The sequence below is a fragment of the Callospermophilus lateralis genome, chromosome X (assembly GCF_048772815.1).
Source record: "Callospermophilus lateralis isolate mCalLat2 chromosome X, mCalLat2.hap1, whole genome shotgun sequence".
In the NCBI taxonomy this organism is placed as follows: domain Eukaryota; kingdom Metazoa; phylum Chordata; class Mammalia; order Rodentia; family Sciuridae; genus Callospermophilus; species Callospermophilus lateralis.
In genome coordinates this window covers 47,696,227-47,720,371 of record NC_135325.1, presented here as the reverse complement: position 1 = coordinate 47,720,371, position 24,145 = coordinate 47,696,227, and the positions used below count along the sequence as shown (strand labels likewise).

Below are 24,145 nucleotides of genomic sequence, written 5' to 3'. Positions count from 1 at the left end.
CCTCTCTCTCAGAACAACAGTCTTCTTCCAGTTATCTAGTACACATAAGCTCCATAAATCATTCTTCAATTAGAACATAAAAGGGAGGGGCTGGGATTGTGGCTCAGTGGTAGTATGTTTTCCTTACACATGTGAGGCACTGGGTTGGATCCTCAGCACCATGTAAATAAATAAAATAATAAAATAAAGGTGTTGTGTCCATCTACAACTAAAAAAAAATTTTTTTAAAAAGAACATAAAAGGGAGATGGACTTCATTCAACTTGTATTAGTTTCTATGTGTTCTTTCCCACTTATATTATATGAATATCCAAATATATACAACATGTGTTTAGCCTCCCCTGCTTTACTAATATTAAATGAACAGTAGAACATAAAGATCTTCATCTAAATTGTTTTTCTCTAATATATTATATTGTAAACAAAATTCCTGAATAGAATAACCTTAGACATATGTCATTTAGAAAAATGCATATACACCTGGAGAATATTTATTCTATTAGTGGAAATGTTGGTCCAAGGGAATGTGCACATTTGGAATTCTGAAAGAAAATGACAAGTTTTCTACTACACTCAAATCCAACTTTTAGACCTGTGACAATTTTATTCATTAAATATAATATAATATTTAAATGAATTCAGTGTGCATATTGCTTGGCACAATGAAGTTACTCAACAAATATTTAATAAACTTTTTAAATTTTTGACTCTTACCAATATTAGCTTGAGAGATTTTGTCCAACTTATATTCTTTCATCAACTATGAGTGTCCATTTCCCCCAGTTTCAGTCATCATCACATTTTTTAATTTTAAAAATTATTTAAATTTTTTTAATATAATTATTTTAATTTTAGCAAATAATTATTTTCATTCAGAAAACAATGACTTGAACAGTAAATATAGCTTGTCTTTGAATACCCTACTTTTCCTCTCTAATCACTTTCAACTCCCACTTTCAACTACCTCTATTCTTCCCTTCTCCACCAGATGCCTAGGCTTCCTAATACTCTTTTTTCCTACCAAAATGTCATTAATGCATCTATTTATTTTTTAGTAGTTCTTTTTAGTTATACATGACAGTACAATCTATTCTGATATATTTATATAAGCATGGGATATATTTTATTTTAATTAGGATTTCAGTCTTGTGGATGTACACAGTGGTGAGATTCACTGTGGTATATTTATATATGTACATAGGAAACTTATGTCAGACTAATTCCACTGTCTTTCCTATTTCTATCCCCTATATACCTTTGTACCTTCTGACATAAAGAAATATCTATCTTGGGTTGGCTCAGTGGTAGACAACTGGCCTTGTATGCATGGGGCACTGGGTTCGATCCTCAGCACCACATAAAAATGAAAAATAAAGATTTTAAAAAAAGAAATATCTTGATAAGAGTAATTATCTCCAAAATGTGATGAACATAAGGTTTCTCTGCTCTCAGATTTGCATCTGGACAGCTCAGTTCCTGGGATCTCTTTGCTACTCCAGCTACGCCTTGATCTCCCCATCTATAAAATGTAGCTATTAATGGTACATACTTCACAGAGTTATTGTGAGAATTAAATGAGTTATTTATGTAAAGTTGTGGTTTCAGTGCCTGACATATACCAAGAATTCAATAAATATTGTTGTTCTTACTACCAGCATTAGGAGGGTCTCTGATGGTTATAGCTAATGTTTTTACTGCCTCCCCTATACTGTTAGCAAAACTCTGTGAGTAGAGTAGTACACATGGTTTTGGATCTTTATATGAAGCATATCTGATTCTGGGAGGAGGACTTAATTTACCACATTATAAAACCTATAATCCCAGGTTAGACCACACTAAATTTAATTCCTACCTCCAAGAATTAGACCATGATTTCAATGTTTCTTTCTCTCTGAACAATGTAAAACAATACACTAAATATCAATGCATAATCTGCAAATGTCTGTTGGTTTTCATTTCTCTTTTTAAAAATTCTATATTTTGGGCTGGGATTGTAGCTCAGCGGTAGAGCGCTCACCTAGCATGGGCGGAACCCGGGTTCGATCCTCAGCACCACATAAAAATAAAGGCATTGTGTTGTGTCCATCTACACCTAAAAAATAAATATTTTTTAAAAATTCTATATTTTAATAACTTAACAATAATCAGTAATTACATTTATAACCCAACAAAATGAAATACATAATTTAGAAGACATTCCATCATAAAGCAATCCAAAAGGAAACTTATCTCTAATTAAATCTTAATATATATAAGGTAATACAAGGAAACAAAAGATTTTAAAGAACTATTTAACATAATAAATAGGAAATGGATATGAAAAAATTCATCAGGTTCCTAATAAACTTGAAAAAAATTAATAGGTTTTTAAATTAATACAATATTAGGGCATAGTTTCCAACCTTAAAAAGTATAAATACTAAGAATGAAACTATTAAATATTATCTAGGATGCAAAGAAAGAACCATTTACATAAATCTAAATTGCTATGGTATTTGATAAAATGGTCAAAACATTTTTCTCAGTTATTCTACACTGGGGACTCTTAATAAGGTAAAAATCAGAAATGTAGAAGATGTTTATACTCAAAAATTCTTTACAGCATAGCTTCTAATAGTGAAATGGGGGGGGAATTTCAATATTCATAGAAATGGAATATGTGATTAAACAATAAATTATTATAGAGCACAAAAGATACCCTTGGAAAATTGTTTGAGTGGCATGTATATAAAACTAAATAATACATGTAAAATATAGATTACTGTATAATGCCAATAAAATAAAAATGTGCAATACTTGCACAGAAAAATGGTTGGGAAAATATATCAAAAGTTTGATAATAAGGAATATGAATGCTACTTCATTTTTTGAAATTACTGTAAATGTAGGGCTAATTTTTACCTGGTGATTTCAAAATATACATAAGGGCTAGTGATACCACTAAAAAAAGCTTCATAATAGTTATCCATAGGTTGAGGGAATATACATTGTTGTCCATATTAAATTTTCCTGTACCTACCAAATTGTCAACAGTGATCATGAATAATTTTTAAAATCAAAAACTAAAGTTATTTTTAAATATACACAAGAATTATTAATGGCATAGGGAAATATCACCATACAATTATATTTAAAAGCAGGTTATAGAGAAAAATTATGTTAAATGTGAAAAATATAACTAACTAAACAGATGGGGGGGAGCTAGTAAAAATGTATCTAAACATTAAAGTTGTTGTCTCTGATATTATGAATGTGAATGTTTGAAAATTTCTTCTAAGTTCATTTGAATTTCGACAGTGTGAACATATTATTTTCATAATGAGAAAAGGTGAAGGCTACAAAATTGAATCCCAATATAAATACAGGGTAAAGAATATGAAAATCATTTAAAGAAGAAAAATGCTTTGAAACACAAAAATATGTTTAGCCTCCCTAATTATCAAAGAAATGAAAACTAAAACGTTGTCAAGATGCTAGTTTTAAACTATCACACTGATAAACAATTATTTTAGGATCATAATCAATGCTGGAAGGTTGTAGAAAAGCATTTTATATCTATTCTCCTTGGAAACATTTATTCTGCAAATCTGGAGGGGAAGGAAGCCTAGACACTGCTACAGTTCTAGTTTGTAGAACTCGGCTGCCACCTTCAGGAAATTAATGAGATTAATAATACAGTTTTTTGGTTTGGTTTTTTTTTTTGTTTGGTTGGTTGGTTGGTTTTTGTTCGTTTCTGGTTTTGTTTTTGGTTGACTTTATCCATATACATGAAAGCCTTTATAAACTTTGTGAACCTAGTAACTGAATGAGTTGTAATTCAGGTGACAAATCCTTGGGAAATAGCTAGACTTTTAAGTGAAAGGGAAGGAGAAAGATTATTGTATAAAAGGTAAAGATGTAGAAGAGTTTGTTTAATGCAATGTGGGTCAATCTGTTGCATTTGCCAACAATAACTCTTTTTTCCTTATACTCCACCCATATAAAAGACCCTACAATCAACAGTGGCTCAGTAAAGCAAAAAGGGAGTTTCACTAATGAAAGAAAAGTTCAGAGAGTGCAACTGTTCAATGCATTGTAATAGTAGAGGTATTGAATAACAGCTGCAAAACTGTATGATAGGAAGCTCTAGGCCCTCTTTCCTCAAAAAAACATAAAAAGCAAAACAAAACAACCCCCCCTCAAAAAAAAAAAAAAAAAAAAAAAAACAAGTAGGAGCTATCTGAACCAACTTTGCCAGAGTCTGGAAAATAGTCAAAGATTAACAGCAACCAAGCAAATACACAATCAAAACAAGTTACCTTCAAGGGCTGGGGATGTGGCTCAAGTGGTAACGCGCTCGCTTGGCATGGGCGGGGTGCTGGGTTCGATCCTCAGCACCACATAAAAATAAAATAAAGATGTTGTGTCCACCAAAAACTGAAAAATAAATATTAAAAATATTCTCTCTCTCTCTCTCTCTCTTCTCTCTCTCTTTTTTAAAAAAAGTGACCTTTAAAATAATAGGATGTCTCAATGTTATACAAAATTACATATAAGAGGTTGTGAGGGGAAGGGGAAAATAAACAAGGAGGGAAATGAATTACAGTAGATGGGGTAGAGAGAGAAGATGGGAGGGGAGGGGAGGGGAGGGAGGATAGTAGAGGATAGGAAAGGTAGCAGAATACAATAGTTACTAATAGGGCATTATGTAAAAATGTGGATGTGTAACCGATGTGATTCTGCAATCTGTATTTGGGGTAAAAATGGGAGTTCATAATCCACTTGAATCTAATGTATGAAATATGATATGTCAAGAGCTTTGTAATGTTTTGAACAACCAATAAAAAAAATAAAAATTCTTATTAGACTTTGCTAAAAAAAAAAATAATAATAATAGGATGTTTTGTGGTGTTTTACTTGCCCTTGATCCATGTCCTTGCCACTGAAGTGGATGGCAGATTTGGTCTTGAAGAAGCAACACAGGTTCTCAGTTCTTCCCTTAAACAAAAAGAAGCAGAACACACCTTATTTGCAAATTATTGTGCACACCTGTTCTATCCTACATGGGGGATAGTTAAATGATGCAAGGCACTCATCTTTGCCTCATGTGATCTAAGAGAGGGAAGGCAGCAGGTACTACTTGTAGAGCTGTAAGGAACTTAGAGAAATTCAGTCCTCTGGGAAAAGCTGAAAAAAACACAAGCATGGGGGCTGGGGTTGTGGCTCGGCAGTAGAGCACTCACCTAGCACTGAGTTCGATCCTCAGCACCACATAAAAATAAATAAAATTAAGGTATTGTGTCCAACTACAATTTAAAAAAAAGACACAAGCATGATGAGGAAGGATGTATTCTCAGAAACAACCTTAGAAGGCACAGAGCCAATATGCAAAGATTTGGAGAGCATTCAAGGACATCTCTGTCAAAACATTAGCTAAACATGAGCTAAAGGAACAAAGACACCAGTGGATATACATGACAAGGAATAATCTTTGTAAAGTTGAAAAAAGTTCTAAAACACACATATCACTATAACTTTGAATAATAACAAAAATTAACCTAGGGAAGATAGAGAATATGATTTACAACTTGAGTAATTAAATGCTCAATTTTCAATAAGAAAATTACAATGCTATACAGAGAAACAAAAAAAAAATGGTCTATTCAAAAGGACAAAATAAATTGACAAAAATTAGCCTGAGGAAGCCCAGATATAGAACTTACTAGAGAAAGATGTTCAAACAACAGTCTTAAATATGCTTTAAAAATAAAGGAAAATGGCCAGGTGCAATGGCACAGCCTGTAATCCCAGCAGCTCAGGAGGCAGAGGCAAGAGGATTTTAAGTTCAAAGCCAGCCTCAGCAAAAGCAAGATGCTAAACAATTCAGTGAGACTCTGTCTCTAAATAAAATGCAAAATAGGGCTGGGGATGTGGCTCAGTGGTCAAGTGTCCCTGAGTTTAATCCCCAGTACCAATAAATAAATAAATAAAAACATGCATAAAGAATGAGAGGAAATCAGGTAAACAATGTAAGAACAAAATGAGTATAGCAGTGAAGAGATAAAAATTATTAGAAGGAAAAGGAAGGGCTAATTCTGGAGCTGAAAAAATACAGATTATTAAAATAAAAAATTTACTAAACACATTCAACAACAAATTTAAGCAGGTAGAAAAACTTGGAGTTCATTTCAGTGAACTTGAAGGTAATGATAATTAAAGGTGAGAAAAGTAAACAGTCTAAAGGATCTGTTTTAAAGAATTGGCTGACACAATTGTGGAGACTGGCAATTCCAGAATCTCCAGTATTAGCTAGTAGGCTGGAGACCCAAGGATAAGCTGTTATATTTCAAGGCTAAAGGTTATCAGGCTATAGTCCCAGCAGAGATCCACTGTTGCAGTTCAAGACGAAAAACTACTACAGAATATACTTTTTTGTGGGGGAGGCAGGTACCAGGGATTGAACTCAGGGGCACTCAACCACTGAGCCACATCCCTAGCCCTATTTTACATTTTGAGACTCGGTTTCACTGAGTTGCTTAGTGCCTCACTTTTGCTGAGGCTGCCTTTGAACTCATGATCCTCCTGTCTCAGCCTCCAAAGCCACTGGGGTTACAGGCGTGCACCACAGCGCCCAGCCAGAATATACTCTTGTTCAGAGAAGGTCAGTTTTTTTTTGTTTGTTTGTTTGTTTTTGTTCTGTTCAGGCCTTCACCTGATTATATGAGGCCTACCTACATTATGGAGAGCAATCTGCTTTACTGAAAACCTACTAATTTAAATGTTAATGCCATCCAAGAACACCTTCACAAAAACATGCAGAATAACATTTCACCATTATCTGGGCATCATGGTTCAGCCATATTGACACAATGATGAATTTTGTTAAATATATTTTAAAACAATTTGGGGAGAAGGATACTGTGGATTGAACCTAGGATGCTTAACTACTGAGCCATATCTCTAGCCCTGTTTATTTTTTATTTTGAGACAGGGTCTCACTAAGTTGCTTAGGGCCTTGCTAAGTTGCTGAGGCTGGCTTTGAACTTGAAATCCTTCTGCCTCAGCCTCCCTGTGATTATAGCTGTGTACCACCACACCTGGCTTAATATATTTTTTTATTAAAAAAGGAAAATAACCAGTCTTGGTGAGGATGTGGAGAAATCAAAACACTTTTACATCATTGGTGCATGTGTGGAATGGTGCAGCTGCTCTGGAAAATGGTTTGGCAGTTCTTCAAAAGTTAAAAATATAATTGCCATATGATCATTCTACTCCCAAATATATGCTCAAACGGATGAAAAGCAGGGATACAAACAAATTCTTGTATACCAATGTTCATAGAGGCATTATTCACAATAGCTAAAAGTTGGAAACGATCCAAATATCCAACAGATGATGGATAAACAAAATATGATGTATACTTACTGTGGAATAATATTCAGCCTTTAAAAGGAATGAAATTCTGTTACATACTACAACTTGAATGAACCTTGAAAACATGCTCAGTAAAATAAATCAGACAAAAGAAGGACAAATGCCATATGATTTTACTTATATGAAGAATTTAAAATAAGAAAAGCCATTGAGACAGAAAGTAGAATGGAGCAACCAGGAACAAGAGAAATGGGAAGTTTATGGGTGCAGAGTTTTTGTTTGGGTGATAAACAGGTTCTGGAAATGAATAGTGGCAATGATTTTGTAACATTGAGAATGTATTTAATGCCACTGAATTATACACTTAAAATGATTAAAGTAGTAAATTTCATATTCTGTATTATTGTGCATGTGGTATCAAAGATTTAACCCAGTTATCTCATATGCTATGCAAGTGCTCTACTACTGAACTATACCCCAGCCCAATATTCTATATACTTTGCTACAACAGAAAAGGAAAGAGGAAAGATATTGGGGGGAAGTGGGTGTGTGCTGGAATGAGGAGCTATTGATCAGGAAATAGAACTTTGGAGTGTAAGATTTAGAGTGTTCCAAGTTATGACATGATACAATATATCATAATATATTAAGTCTAATAGCAAATTCTGATACTCCATAAAAGTAGTAGAAATACCAATTTTTTTAAACTTTTTTTAATTGTAGATGGACAGAATGCCTTTATTTATTTTTATGTGGTACTGAGGATCAAATCCAGTGCTGCCTCACACATGCTCTACCACTGAGCCACAACCCAAGCCCCAGAAATCCCAATTCTTAATAAGGCTTATATTGCCTTCATTTCTATCCACTTAGAATCTCAGCCTCTTCATTTACATAATTTCTCATAATGGACAAAAGTGTGTTTTTACAATGCAAACAGCAAATGAGGTATTAATGAATATTTTGCTGTTCTTATCATTAGATTCAATTAATAAGTGGGATCCAGTATCTGGTGAAGAGGAATCACATTCTCATCCTTCAACTTTGTTGGGGAGGGCCAAAGGTTAAGAGCAGTACTTCTCTTAGAATGCCTTCCTATTGTTTTACAAGATTTATAATATATCTTTAACTATATGTAATTTGCCTTTCATTTAGTTGTTGATAATTATAAGAATGAGAAATATGTACATTTTCCTTGGAAGAATGTTTGGTGCCATGATAAGCTAAAGAGTCAAAGGTAATTGTAGTAAGATAAGAGTCAAAGCATTAGTGTCTTCTATGACTCTGGTCTGGTGGGAATAGAGTAGATGTGTAAGGCATCTGGAGTTTGAAATAGCACATTGTTTGGCTAATTTCCTAGGGGTTTTGTGAAACTGGTGAACAATTCTTAGGGTTTGGATGGAGTTTGGGTAAAGTGCTCTCTCAAGCTTTCAGGAAAATTCATGATGGACTAAATTAGTGGAGGAATAGCTACTTCAAATAAAGAGAAAGATATGGATACTTGTAAGGATCAAATGAGGTAATAGATGGGAAAGTCCTATTTTAACTAAATTTACAAACTTGAGATGGAATTAAATTACCCTGCAAAGTAAAACTTTCCATGAACATGCAAAGGGCCTAAGTCTTTCATCTAACATAGACCCTTTAGCACAGTGTTTCAATGTAAAGCTAAGGTATACAGGCAGATTATAGCAGGTTGTGAAGTAGACAGATAGTGAGGAATTGGAGATAGTACCTTCCAGGAAAAAAAGAGAGATGAGAACAAGAAAAGAATCTAAGATCAAAATATGTGAACTTTTCAGACTCAGAAAGCCAAAGGTTGAATATTTCCTCTCATATGCAAAAGCTAGTCCAAAATAAGAAAAAGAAGTTGGGGGTGGGGATCCCATGAAAATAGAAGGAAGAACAGTGGAACAGAGGAAGGAAATTGGGAGGGAGGAGGGACAAGAAAATAACAACATATGTCTGACTATCTCTAAGACTGGCTAAAGGTATTAAAAACACTCCAGTAGCTATGAGCTTGACTAGCACATAGACTTGGTTTCTTTTAACATTATTTGACTAAAGGAACCAGAGTTGCTTGGAGAAAGGGATGAGACTAGGACTGGTGTAAAATATACAATATGAGCCTAGAACATCTTTCAGTACCAGAAAGCAAGGAAGTACTTTTAAAAAAAAAAAAGGCAAACCACCTTGTTGATAGAAATATATCAAAGGAACACAGGAACAAACTTCCAGAGCTCACAATAGCCAAATTTGAGCAAGCTGAAAAACAAAACATTAAAGTGTTATTGGTTATAATGAAAAGCAAAATAAATATCAGTGTGTCCATATTTTTATAAATTACTGAACAAATAAATACACTGGGAAGAAGACAAATCTACTATGCAGAAGAATTCCAAACATCATCAGTGATAAGTCACATTGTTACCAAAAATTTGGTCCTTGTCCCCAATGGAATCCAATAATGAGGATAAGGTTTTGAGAAAAAGGAAAAAGTTTATTGCTTTGCTAGCAAAGGAGAAACACAGGGGACTCCTGTCCCAGAGATTGTGATTCTGCCAAGCAAGGAGCTTTTAAAGAGGTGGTTCAAAGGCTACATTCAATGTGTTCTCTGAATTGTAATTCACTTGTTAATTTGGGAGGTAGTCATTTCTGAGATCTTCTGGTGCCATCTCCAAAGTCTGAATGACTTCATTCCTGTGGTGGGTGTATGCTTAAGGACAGATAACTTTGCCTAGGATGCAAAAGAAAGAAAATCCTGCTTCCCCTGAGATTAAGGAGGAGGGAGAGAGGAAGAGGAAAGAAACACGTCCATTTAAAAAATAAGTTGCAGTGGCACAGCAACAAGGACTATATTCAAAGCATAAAGTACTATTACAATAATGATAACATGTACCCTTGTTACATGTTATATGATATGATATGATATATTGATATGATGTGATGATATGGCAGTTTCCCCATGTGGTCTCCAAAACCTATAACCTCAGTTTAATAATGAGAATGGCAGTAGAGATTATTCTGCAAAATTCCTGACCAGTATTTCTCAAGTCTGTCAAGGTCATCAAAAACAAGGCAAATGGCCAGATGCAGTGGTGCTGTAATTACTGGCCTGTAATCCCAGCAGCTTGGGAGGCTGCGGCAGGAGAATATCAAGTTCAAAACTGGCCTCAGCAACTTAGTGAGGCACTAGGCTAAGAAAGTTTGAGACCATGTCTCAAAATTTTAAGATAGAAAGGGTTGGGGATGTTGCTCAGTGGTTAGTGCCCCTGGGTTCAATTCCTGGTACCACAAAAAAAAAAAAAAAAAAACCTGCAAATAAGGCAAATCTAAGAAAGTATCACAGCTAAGTGGTACCTAGGGAAGATGGGACAATGAAATGTAACATGATGATCTGGGTCCAAGAACAGAAAAGAGACTTAGGTGAAAACTGAGGAAATCAAAATGAAGTATGGATTTTATTTAAAATAATTCAGAAAAGGAAAAGAAAGGTGTGTGGGAAGGGGTCTCATGAAAACCAAAAAGATTCCAGCAACTCAGGAGGCTAAAGCAGGAGGACTACAAGTTCAAAGCCAGTCTGGGCAACCTAGCAAGGCCCTAAGCAACTCAGCAAGACCCTGTCTTTAAATAAGATATAAAAAGGAGGTAGGGATGTGGCTCAGTGGTTAAGCACCCCTGGGGTTCAATCCCTGTTATTGGGGGGCTAGGGGAGGAAGGAAAGAAAGAAACAAAGAAAGAAAATTGAAGGGATATAAGTATTATAGAGGAAGAGGACCAGGGGAGAGGAAGGAGGAGAGAAAAAGGGGGAAATACCAGGGAATTATATTGTCCAAATTATATTGTTATATTGTGTGCATGTATGAATATATAACAAATTCCAACATCATGTGCAACTATAATGCACCCATAAAAATTATGGGGAAAATATGAGCCAACAGTATTGACTCATAAACTGTAACAAATATAGCTTATTCATATAAGATGTTAATAGGAGAAATTGCATATAAGATATATGGGAACTCTGTACTACCTATGCAACTATTCTGTAAAACTATTCTAATATGAAAGTTTAAATTATCCATAAACTTGGAATGGTTGCCTAAGTTTCAAGTATGACACTAAATTCTATACAAATTGGGAATAAAGGTTCTAGGAATTATAATCTAAAGACAAACTGAGGGAGAACCTAATCACAGGAACTGCATCATTAGAGTTGAGGTCTAGAGCTCCTATAGGGGGCACTGACACACCCTGGCAGATAGTTTTGTTCTCCCTGGTTACTCTATCTCTTCCTTCCACTTTCTACTTTGTTGCTTGATTTATAACTTTGATGGCATAAAGCCCCCAATAGAGGCCTAATATTATATACTTCTTTGACAACCAGTGAAATAGGAAGGACTTCAAATGGCATAATCACAAGTTTCCCTCTCTGCTCCTGTGGATGAGGTTCCCACGCAGCATCAACAAAGGATTCTCAAGTAGGGGTGACTAAAGATGGAGAAAAACACAGAGACAAAGAAAACACAGGGACCTTTTCACATAAAGCTGGGGCCAAGTAGGACACTACACTTTGATAAAGGAACAGTGACCCAGAACTACCTCCACAAGTTTATTATATAGTGTCTCATAATCAGGAAATTAAACTATAGGGGCATTGTAAATTGTTTAAGGCTTCTGAGTTGTCGGAGGCTTCTTGTGTACTAAAAAGTTACAGAGCTAGAGACATTTTTTGCAGCTATTGCAGTACTAGAAACATTCTGCTGCACCCAGGAAAGACATTGACCTGGGACATCTGATAACTGTTAGCATTGGAGCCAAGAGTCAAGACTGATAATACCCTCACCTTTGGCAAGGAATATTTCCCAGGCTTGGCTTTTGCCGATGCCAGGGGATCAGCCAATGATGGAGGCTCAAACACTCTCCACACCTGAGCAAACAGCCCTCTTTTTAACAAGAGAACCAAGTGTAGTTCTTTCTTATCCTTGAGTAGCAGGTTGCATTTTCCTGCAAACTCTCAAAAGTTTTCAAAGAAGCCAGTCACATTCTCCCAGAGGTATCAAGGGTCACCCCACACTCTTGATACTACAAAGCATGCCTCCTGTAACCTCTGGTTGTGTTCTTTGTTCATGAGTGGAAACAGGTAGAAATGATGATTGCATAACATTGTGAATGTACTTAATTTTCCTAAACTACACATTTTTAAATGATTTAAACAGTGAATTTTATTGTGAAATTTACCAGTTTTTAAAAACCATTCATAAAGCCCTCTCCAGACCCAAGTGGAACAATCATAGAAAAGCAACAGTATGGGGGCTGGAGGTGTGGCTCAGTGGTAGAGCGCTTGCCTCGCATGCATGAGGCACTGAGTTCAATCCTCAGCACCGCATAAAAATGAATAAATACAATAAAGTTATTGTGTCCATTTACAACTAAAAATTAAAAAAAAAAAAAAGAAAAGAAAAGCAACAGTATGGCTGCTTAGGTCAGACTCCCTGAGTCCAATCCTAATTTCAGACCTTAATGTCCACCTTGGACACATAGCCTGACCTCTCTATGCCTCAATATCCTCATGTGTAAAAAGGATATATTAATAGTACCAACCTCCTGGAGTTGTAGTGAGGACAAAATGAAATAACCAGTATAAAAATTTTCTTAACATAATGCCTTGCTCTGAGAAAGTATGCAACAAATAGACATGTATTACTATCAATCCCCCTATCTTCTAGTAATATCCAATGTCCATTCCCTAGTCTCAACTTACTCAGTGCTTGATAGAACTCATTTCTTTTTTGGCTTCCATAACTCCACACATTTTTCTAGTACTTTACTTTCCATTGCCAATGCTCCTTTGCTAATACTCTAAATGTTGGAGTAACCCAGAGCTCCACTTTCAGCCCTCTATTTAATCTGTAATCTTTCCCTAAGTAATTTCATCTAGTCCTACCATTTATACACTGGTGGCATCCAAACTAACACTCCAGAGTTCATCTCTAGCTTGAGCGCCAATACATTTCAATATGGATGTCAGGCATTCCAAAACTAACTTTACATCCTATTTGCACTACTCCTCCAGTCATCCCCGTATCTTGGCCTTGCTCATAGCTACTCAACCAAAACACCTGAGAATTATCCTAAGTTTTTGTATTCCCCCATCCAAAGCACTGAATCTATCTACTCATCTTTACTGACAAAATATATTCTGAAGCTCTTCGTTTTTACCATTCTACAAATGCTGCCAGAGCAATATCAGATATACTATCAGAAAGAGCTTCTTAACTAATCTTTATGTTCCCACATGTTTTTTCTTTTGGAGATACTGGAGATTGAACCCAGGAGTGCCCTATCCGTGAAGCACATCCCCAGCCCTTTTTCTTAAATTTGAGACAGGGTCTTGCTAAGGTGCTGAGGCTGGCCTTGAACTTGCAATCTTCCTGCCTCAGCCTCCCAATGTGCTGGGATTACAGGTGATTACCACAACCAGATTCATGTTCCCATTTTTGCTGCTCCCCTGCCCTTTCCATTCTCCATACTGCAGCCAAAGTGATATTGTAAGACAAGCAAATTGGACCATGACACTCATTTACTTAAGACACTTCAAATACTTTAAAATAAACACTCAACCAACTAGTTTGGCTTACACATTCTGGATCCTGGCTATATCTATATCTTTCCCTTCACTTCCTGCTACTTGGTACTTGCATCAATATGCTTTGTCTACAATGACTTTTCTTTCCTGGAATTATGTCAAACTTGTTCCCTTCATAGGGTCTTTATGACTGTTGAACCTTTGCCCTTAGATACTTGCATAGTTTGCTCCTTCTTCATGTTCAGTTCTCATTTCAAATATTATCTCTTCAGTGAAGCTTATGTAAAAGTGTTGAATCATCAAACCTAGCATATTGCCCTGTTTTCTTCTCCTTAAGCACTCATTATTATTTGGAGTGATTTTTTTATGCCCCACATCCCCAATAGAATGCAGATACTGGGAAAATTGCACCTTGTCTGTCTTGCACTGAGAACAATGCCTGGCACATAATTACAATATGTGCTCAATTATTGCTAGTTGAATAAATACATTACTCTTATGGTTCTAGGAGGCCAGGGAAATCCAACAGAATGGACACCAGAACCACAGTTTTCCTCTCTTTTATTCATCTTGTTTACGTTCCTTGGCATATATTTCAATGGTACAAAATCCTCTTCAAGACAATATTTTTAGATTTTATCTAACTATTGTCAAAGTTGCCAATTGGAGGCAATACTGTTCCACTAAAGTGCTACAAACTGCCCAAATTGAGCAGAAGTCCTGTTATATAGCTGCTCTGGAATTGAAAGGCACCTTCCTTTCAATGTACCTTTTTAAATTCTTTGCAAAATCACTTTGGGTAGTGTGGAAATTTTAACAATTTTATATCTTTCAGTCTATGAACATAAGGTATTTTTTCATTTGTATCTTCTTTAATTTCATTCATAAATGTTTTGTAGTTTTCAGTGCAAGTCTTTTGTCTCCTTGGTTATTCCTAAGTATTTTGTTCTTTTTTTTTTATTATTTGATGTTATTATCTTTGAAATGGAGTTATTTCTTTAAATTCCTTTTCAGATTGTTCATTCTTAGTGTTAGAAATGCAAATGACTTCATGTGGTTTTGTATTCTGCAACTTTATTGAATTCATTTATTAGTTCAAACAAATTTTTATTGTGTGGAATGTTGTGGTGTGTGTGTGTGTGTGTGTGTGTGTGTGTGTGTGATCTTTAGATTTTTCCATATAAATGGTTGTGTCATCTGTGGATGGGGGGTATTTTACTTCTTTCCTTAAAATTTACATGACTTTTGTTTCTTTCCCCTGCTATTTGCTCTGGCTAGGACTTTCAGTGCTATGTAGAATAGATGTGTGCATCCTTGTCTTGCTTCTAATCTTACAGGAAAAGCTTTCAGCTTTCTACCATTCATTATTAGGTTACTATATTTTCCTGTATGACCTTTATGATAGTGAGGTAATTTCCTTCTATTTCTAGTTTGTTGAGTGTTGTTACCATTAAAAAGTGTTCAATTCTGGGCTGGGGTTGTAGCTCAGAGGTAGAGTGCTTGCCTACCATGTGCAAGGCACTGGGTTCGAACTTCAGCACCACATAAAAATAAACTAAAGATATACCTATAACTAAAAAATAAACCTTAAAAACATGTTCAATTTTGTCAATCCCTATCAAAAATCCCAAAAACAACTTTTACAGAAATTTTTTTAAAAATCCTAAATTCACGTGGAGCTACAAAGAACCCTAAATTGCCAAGAGAGTCTTGAAAAAGAACAAATTTGGATGCTCATAATTTGTGATTCCAAAATATACTGCAAAGCTACAGTAATCAAACACTGTAGCATGGGCATAAAGACATATGTATAGACTTATGGAACAGAGTTAAGGCCTAGAAATAAACCCATGTATATATGGTCAACTGATCTTTGACAACAGTGCCAAATCGAAAGGGGAAAAAAAATAGCCTCTTCAACAAATAGTGGAGAAATTGGATATCCAAATGTAAAAGAATGAAACTGGATCCTGATCTTACATCAAAACAAAAATCAACTCAAAATGAATTAATACTTTAAATGTAAGGTATTAAACTATTAGAAGAAAACATAGGAAGAACATTTCATGACATTGGTCCAGGCAGGGATTCTTAGATAAGACTTCAAAAGCACAGGCAACAGAAGCAAAAATAGACAAATGGGCTTATATTCAAGTAAAAACCTTCTGCACAGCAAAGAAAGCATTCAAGAATGAAAAAGGCAACCTATGAAAAGGAGAAAACACTTGCAAACTGTATATCTCATGAGTGATTTCTCTCCAGAATATATAAGGAACAAATATAAAAACAAATATAAAAAATATTTAAAAAGAAAGAAAAGGAAAAGGAAGGAGGAAAGAATGAATTAAAAAGATTTTAAAATGGGCAAAGGTCTTAAACAGACATTTCTCCAAAGACAAGCAAGGGGTCAACATGCATATGAAAAGATGCTCAATATCACTAATTATGGATGAAATGCAAATCAAAATCACAATGAGATATCACCTTAACAATTGTCAGGATGGCCACTATAAAACAAAATATAACTAGTATTGGTGAGGTTGGTGAAGCCAGTATGAAAAATAGTATTGAGTTTTCTAAAAAAATTAAAAATAGTACCACTATATGATTTAGTAATTTCCATTTCTGGACATTTATCCAAAACAGTTGAAATCAGAATCCTACAGAGATATTTGTACTCCTGTGGTGATTGCAGTATTTTTCACAGTAGCTAAAAGGTGGAAACAACCTAAATATGTATTGGTGGATGAATGTTTAAAGAAAATATGATATATACATAAAATGGAATATTATTCAGCCATAAAAAGAATGAAATCCTGTTGTATGCCATAGCATAGATGAATCTTAAGAGCATTATTCTAAGTGATATAAGGCAGTCACCGAAGGACAAATACAGCATGATTCCATTTACATGAATTATCTACAGCAGTCAAAGTCATAGAATTAGAAAGTAGAATAATGGTATCTAAGGGTTAGCAAAAGGTGGAAAGAGTTACTATGCATTTGGTATAAAGTTTCAGTTATGCAAGATGAAAAAGTTCTAGAGATATTATACAACACTATGTTTATAATTAACAATACTGTACAATGCACTTAGAAAATTAAGACAGATCTCATGTTGTGTGTTTTTTACCACAATAATCTTAAAAAGTCCTTTGCAAGGCCAAATGGAGAAAAGTGATACATATTTTTAAAATGTGCATACCTTAAGTGCTACTAAGGCAAATAATTTTTTTCATAGCTTTTTAAAGATACTAGTGTTTCTTCTCTGAATTTCATTTGCCCACTTATATTATTATTTTGATTATTATAATACTACTATATGTTGATTTTTTTAATTGGAAAAAGGAAAAATTTTTAAATCAACCTTGTAACCTATGATAGCATTCCTACTACTTTCCATTATATCCCTAATCCTATGTATTCGATAAATATTTTACTTAATATTGCATCCCTAATCCTAGATAGTCAATAAATATTTTGTTTGATACGCAATAGTTTGTATTTTATAGTATTTCTTTTTTTACTTGTACTCAAATATTTTCATAGAATTGTGATCATGGCAAATAAGAGTAATGATTTGTCATAAATATTTTTCTTAGATAACCTTGATGATTTTTTTTGGTGATTTGTAAAGTAATGCATAAGCATTATTGAAAACTTAGCAAATCTACACTATATACGCAATAAGAAAATAATAATTTTTCAACATACATATAACTATTGTTAACTATTTAATATATTTTCCCTAAATATTATCTATACAAATATTCTATATTCTTACAAATATATATATTTAACAGAATTAGGACTATATACGGTCCTGCATTGCTTAACAATAGAGATATGTTCTGTGAAATGTGCTATTAGGTGCTTTTGCCAGGGTGAACATCGTAGAATGTACTTAACACAAACTTGGATAGCATAAGTCAACCAGTCAATGTGGCCTGTTCATGAAATCAAGATACTCAACAAACCTAAGATGTATGAATCTGCTGCTGGCATAACATGGCATACTATTTTATAGTAAGCTGGAGGTTTTTTCATAAGTAAAATGAATATACTCCAAAATAGCAATAAAAAGTACAATATAGTAGTATACTTTAAACATATAAACCAATACGTCATTTATTATTATCAAGTGTGATATACTATACATAATTGCATGTGCTATACTTTCTTTTTAATTTTGTAAGTTGCCAATGGACCTTTATTTATATGTGATGCTGAGAATCAAACCCAGTGCCTCACACAAGCTAGTCAAGCACTCTACCACTGAGCTACAACCCCAGCTTTCACGTGCTATACTTTCATATGACTGTCAAAGCATTTGGTGTGTTTACAACAACATCCCACAAACACCTGAGTTAATTCTTGCAATACTAGCGCCATTATAATCTTATGGTACCACTATTATATATGTGGTCCATTTTTAAAACTGAAATGTCATTATTGTCATTATGTAGCACATGACTGTATATGGCTTTATGTATGGACTTCTTTATGTATTCTTGCATAACTACATCCAAACTATTATTTGAATGATTTTATCTTTTATTTCATCATTTTCTTGCTGTTAAACATTTAGTTTTATTCTATTATGTCACTATTATTGAAATTATGGGGCTGGGGATATAGCTCAGTTGGTAGAGTGCTTACCTCGATGCACAAGACCCTGGGTTCAATCCCCAGCACCACAAAAAAAAAAAAAAAAAATATATATATATATATATATGAGGATATTTAAGTGCAAAAAATATTTTACTGGATTGAGGATTCCACTTGAAGGATGAAGTCATTAAAAACCTTGAACATTCTTCCCGGAAAAACAATTATAAGTGGTGGAATTTCCTTTGTGTGATTGAACCCAGGGCCTCACACATGCTAGGTGAGCACTCCACCACTGAGCTAAATCCCCAACTGCCCCCCATCCTGGCTTTTTAGTAGTTTGTTTTATTGTTTTTTTGAGACAGGGTCTCTATAATTGCTTAGGCTGGCCTCAAGTGATGATCCTCCTACCTCAAACTCCCTAGTAACTGGGATTGCAGGCATGTGCCACCATGCCCAGCACCGGAAATTACTTTTAAATGACAGTTTAGAGTCTGAAAACTATGCCAAAGAATACAGCAAATGAAGAAATATTTATACAATAAAATTTACGAAAAGTTGGCAAGAACAATGAAATTCTGTGGCACTTTAATTGCTACTGAGCCATGATCAGTTCCCTCCTTTCCCCAGGTAACTCTGGGAAAAACTCTGCACCAGGTAGGTATGGCTCCCAATAAATAAAGTACATTACTGGGAAGGGGCAAACTGCCAGTATTTTTCATCTCCCCTAACTCAGAATTACTAATGTTAGTCCTCATTAATGTGGCCAAGAGACTTCTTTCCTCCACTAAGCCTCCAACTCATAAGGTAGGCACTCTACTCCAGGGTTTGAAGTACAAAATACTGGGGCATCAGTTGCTGTTACATCAGTGTGTTCACAAGGCAGAGGTTCCAAAGTAAAAGGCAAGGAAAGGAAAATAGAGAATGCTTCTCCTTTGTCCAGGGCCCCCAAGCAGTGGCTCATAAATTTTTCCAAGTGGAAGGAGTCCATAAAACCAGAAAACTCTGAAGATCTCCACACACACAAAACAAAACAAAACAAAAACAAACAAAAAAAAACCTGACTATTTCAGAGTGTGAGGGAAATTCAAGCCCAAGGGTATTCTTGAAAATAATATAGATTTGAGTGGTTAGCAATTGCAAAGAGGCTTGTTTCTTCAGGAGAGTAACAAACTAACTCTTAGGCCAACCAGTTTGACAGAGAAAACTAGGGTAATAAATATCTAAAAAGAGCCCATTCAGGGTCAGGAAACAACTCCAAGCACTAAACCTTCTTTTTCCTTTTTCTCAAAACTGTGTCCTCATTATTGAATTGGGACAAGGACCAAGCTTTTGTCAACACTTTTACTTTTTATTTCATATCTTTATATATAGTTTCTGTACTGTTTAAAAACTTTAGAAGCACATTTCCATGTAGAATTGTGCACTTATGAACACAATAAAGAAATCCAAAAAGAAACAGAAGGAAATATACCAAGTTGGTACTAATGATTTTTGAGAAGACAGATGAATAGATGATTTTTGTTCTCCCTTCCTCTTTTTTTGCTTTCTACATTGCCCAATGTTTCAACAATAAGCACATCTTACTTTAAGATGTTTCAATAAGCCAGGTGCAATGGCACAGGGCAATAACCCAGCTACTTGGGAGGCTGAGGCAGGAGAATCATTGTTCTAGGCCACTGTCTTAAAATGAAAAGGGTTGAGGATGTAGCTCAAAGATAGAACATTTGCATAGAATGTGGGAAACCCAGGATTCAACCCCAGTACCACAAAACAAACAATTACAATACAAAGAAATGTTAATCATTCCATTTATTATTTAAGGAAGTTAGTGGGCCTTCATTTTCCCCATTCATTGTCAAATCACTTTCTAGTCACTGTAAGGAAAAATAGAAAATATTAGAAATGTATTTAAGAAGAAATATTCTACACTTATATGGAGAAAGTGACAAATTTTTACAGAAGATAAATGAGGTAAGTCAATAAAGGGATAAGCTATATACCTGGATGGGAAAATTATTTACCTTAAAGATGATACTGATACTGCTATCAGTTAACAGTGAGAAGTTCTGCTTCCTCAAATGCTTAAGTTTGAACCCCAAGGCGAGCATAGAAAGCAGGTTTTATTTAAAAAATGGTAAAGTAGATTTCTCCCAGAGAGAGAAGGGGGCCATAGCTAGTTTCCTAGTATCCCAAGAAGTGGGAGCCTCCTGCCCTTTTTATACAGTTTAGGTTTTCTTTGTTTTCCTGCCCTCTTCCCTCCTCATCTGGCTACTTCCTTTCCCCATCCCTATACCACACTAGGCCAAGGAGATGCCCTTGGGATTGCCAAAAGGTGAAAAGCAGATGGGCAGGAAGAGAGCAACAGCCCAGGAGGCATTAATTTACACCTTTTGGAGGAACAATTCCTGGGATGAGTTACCTTAGCAACAGGTTGGAGCAGGAGCAGACTATCTTGGTAAGAGTGGAGGGAGGGCTCTAGAGGTATTAACAATCTCCCAGAGGTGGTTCTCTTTAACTTCCCACACCTAAACCTGCCTTCATTTTCAAAATCCTACCCTATTATCTATCTACACTGACTGTCTGTCTTTAATTGTTGCTTCATCTCTTATTCCCAAATTATTATATAGATTTCAATCAACCCGAATTTCAAAAATTCTACTTGGGGAAGGAGTTGACATATGTTCAAATTTAATCAGGAGCAATAAATATAAAAATTAACAATAATGTACAAAAAGATTAGTTGTATATTATCTTTTAAATTTTAATGAAATTATTTTAAAGAATATTCAAAAAAGTTTAGTGAGATAAAAAGGATCACAATATTAATTTTACTTAAAAATTAGTAAGTGGGGTTGGGGCTGTGGCTCTGTGCTAGCACACTTCCCAGGCATGTGTGAGGCACTGAGTTCAATTCTCAACACCATATATAAATAAATAAAATAAAGGCCTATCAACAACTAAATACAATATTTTTTAAAAAATTAGGAAGCAAAACTGGACAAGAATATAATTTTAAATCCACAGCACACCACCAAAACACCAACATAGGAACAGACAAAGTGTATCAAAATGCTATTAGTGGTAACATGTAACTTTCATTTTTCTCCTTTATGACATTTCTTACTTTCTTTAATGAGTTGAATTATTTTTGTAATGATAAAAAGGAAAAAGCCTTAAGTTGTCCTTTAAAACTCTCAACAGGAAAATGAACGATTAAAATGAAAAGATAAATTAAAGGGGGAAAGCATCCAATAAAAACACACAAATGTAAATTCAACCTAACAATTTTTAAAGGCCACTTAAAAAAATAATAATCTTTTTTCATCTCTCAAATTGGAAGATATATTAAAAAGACATTGTTCAAGGGAGTATCCCAGCTTTCAAGGCAGCAGAAATAAACCCATTTCTTTTACTTTCATTTTTTTTTTTTTAAACATAGTGGGTGGAGGAAGAAGGGGCTAGTTCTCCTTTTGTCATGTTTTGCTGCCACCTAAAGACAACTACATGAAATGCAACTAAGAAATTAATCTGTGACTTGAAAACCACTGTAGAACAGAGCCAAGGAAACTTGATATTCTTTTTGAGACCTTGGCTCTCTGTAGCTACAGAAGTAAAATGAAGATGATGAGGAGCAATTTCCTAGCCTTACATTGCAAATGTATATATATATATATATATATATATATATATATATATATATATATATATATCATCCTCGGGCCATAAAACAAACTTCAACAATTTTAAAGAATTGAAGTCATATAGAGTACATTATCTGACCATAATGGAGTTGAGCTAGAAAAGAACAGAGAGACAAGAAAATCTATTCTTACAAAACATACAAACTTACAAATAATCAATGGATCAACTGAAAAAGTAAAAGAAAATTTAAAATAATTGGGACTGAATTAAAATATAATTGCAGCAAATCAAAAATGTTTGGGCTGGTGCAAAGGAATATGAAAAGGGAAATTTTAGCATTAATTGTTTATATTAGAAAAGAAGAAGGATCTCAAATCCATAAGCTAAGTTTCTACTTCTAAAAACCAGAAAAACAAAAGCAAAAGAAACACAAAGAAAACAGAAGGGAACAAATAAAGCGCAGAAGACAGTAAAATTGAAAACAAGAAAACAATAGAGAAAGCCATACTTTAAAAGATAGTTCTTAGAAGTTTTTTGTGAACTAGGATGTTTGATTAGTGTATTTTAGTTTTGTTTTATATTCTTTTAATTTTTTATTTAAACTTTTGCATTATATACATTTTTTGTTTGTATGTTTTTTATATTTTTGTTTTATATATATTTTTTTGTTTCCTTTGATTCTTTTTTAAAATGGCTCCAATTTGGGGCTGGGATTGTGGCTCAGTGGTAAAGTGCTCGCCTAGTACACATGAGGCTCTGTGTTCGATCCTCAGCACCACATAAAAATAAAATAAAGGTTATTGTGTACACCTACAACTAAAATTTTTAAAAATGGCTCCAGTTTTTTATTTAAGGGGGAGTACATCAAAGGCAGGGATAAGGTTTCAGTGAGGAGTCTTGCTTCTTGTTGTGGCAAACAGGTTGATTGGCATTTTAGCAAGCCATACCCATCTCTGAGAAGCTGTGCGGCTCCAGTGGGTCACAGCATCTCTGATGCTGTACTGAACTATTTTTTTTTAATTTTGTTTTTGTAGTTGTAGATGGACAACTTGTTTTATTTTGTTTCATTTTTATGTGGTGCTAAGGATCGAATACAGTGTCTCACACATGCTAGGCAAGTGCTCTGCCACTGAGCTACAACCCCAGCCCTTGAAAAACTTCCATGATAAACACAAAAGAATCCACAACCAGAAAGACTGCTCTTCAGAATATTCCCAACAAGATATTCCATGAAGATGAAATTTTTAAAAAGTGAAAACCAGTGAAGGGAGGAACTACACTAAAGGAATAGTCAATCAGAGGAGAAACTAAATAATATTAAAAACTAGAAATAAACCCAAATAACCATGAATACAAATCATATCTCAATAATAGCCTTGAATATTAAAGGCCTAAATCCATCAATCAAAAGACAGATTGGCAGACTGATTTAAAAAACAAGACCCAACAACATGGTGTCTCCAAAAGACTCACCTCATAGGCAAAGACATCCACAGACTGAAAATGAAAGGATGGGAAAAAACATACCACTTACATGGATCTCAGGGGTTTCTATCCTCTAAAATAGAACAATTTATATAAGCTTTTCAATTGTACTTATACAATTGTAATGTTGCCTTAATACATTTTTAGCATCTGAAGGGTTGTTTGGATAGCTCCCTTTCCACTAATATTTTTTCTTGATTTGACTTGTTAGATTTTTACCAACTTTTAGTTGTATTATTTCTTTTCTGTTTCACATATTTCTGCTCCTACTCTTTATTTTTTCCTTCCTACGACCTAATTTGAAAATAATTTGTTAATCTACAAATACTTTGTTATAAGTGTTCATCTGAGTACTATTTTATTCCAGAGATTCTGATATTTTAAGCTTTAATTATCACTTAGTTCAAAGCACTTTTTATTTGCTTTTCTTGTGCTTCCTTATTTGATCTGTGAGATTTTTATAAGT

General features: G+C 34.5%; 1 long non-coding RNA gene and 1 other non-coding gene across 10 annotated transcripts in view; one reads left to right on the top strand and one right to left on the bottom strand.

Moving 5' to 3' along the window:
* Positions 1 to 24,145, bottom strand: part of LOC143638457 (uncharacterized) — an 83,413-nt gene that overhangs the window by 47,343 nt on the left and 11,925 nt on the right. For 4 of the 9 annotated variants that reach the window (XR_013154619.1, XR_013154618.1, XR_013154616.1 and 1 more), the window contains exons 5-8: positions 9,545 to 9,617; positions 4,900 to 4,976; positions 4,298 to 4,415; positions 2,017 to 2,091 (exon numbers count right to left, since the gene is read on the bottom strand). This is a non-coding gene — a long non-coding RNA (uncharacterized LOC143638457). The remainder of the gene's footprint in view (positions 1 to 2,016; positions 2,092 to 4,297; positions 4,416 to 4,899; positions 4,977 to 9,544; positions 9,618 to 24,145) is intronic. The other 5 variants (XR_013154613.1, XR_013154612.1, XR_013154614.1 and 2 more) reach the window with 2 other exon arrangements.
* On the top strand, positions 12,670 to 12,742 carry Trnaa-cgc (transfer RNA alanine (anticodon CGC)). The gene has a single exon. It is a non-coding gene; the product is annotated as a tRNA-Ala (tRNA).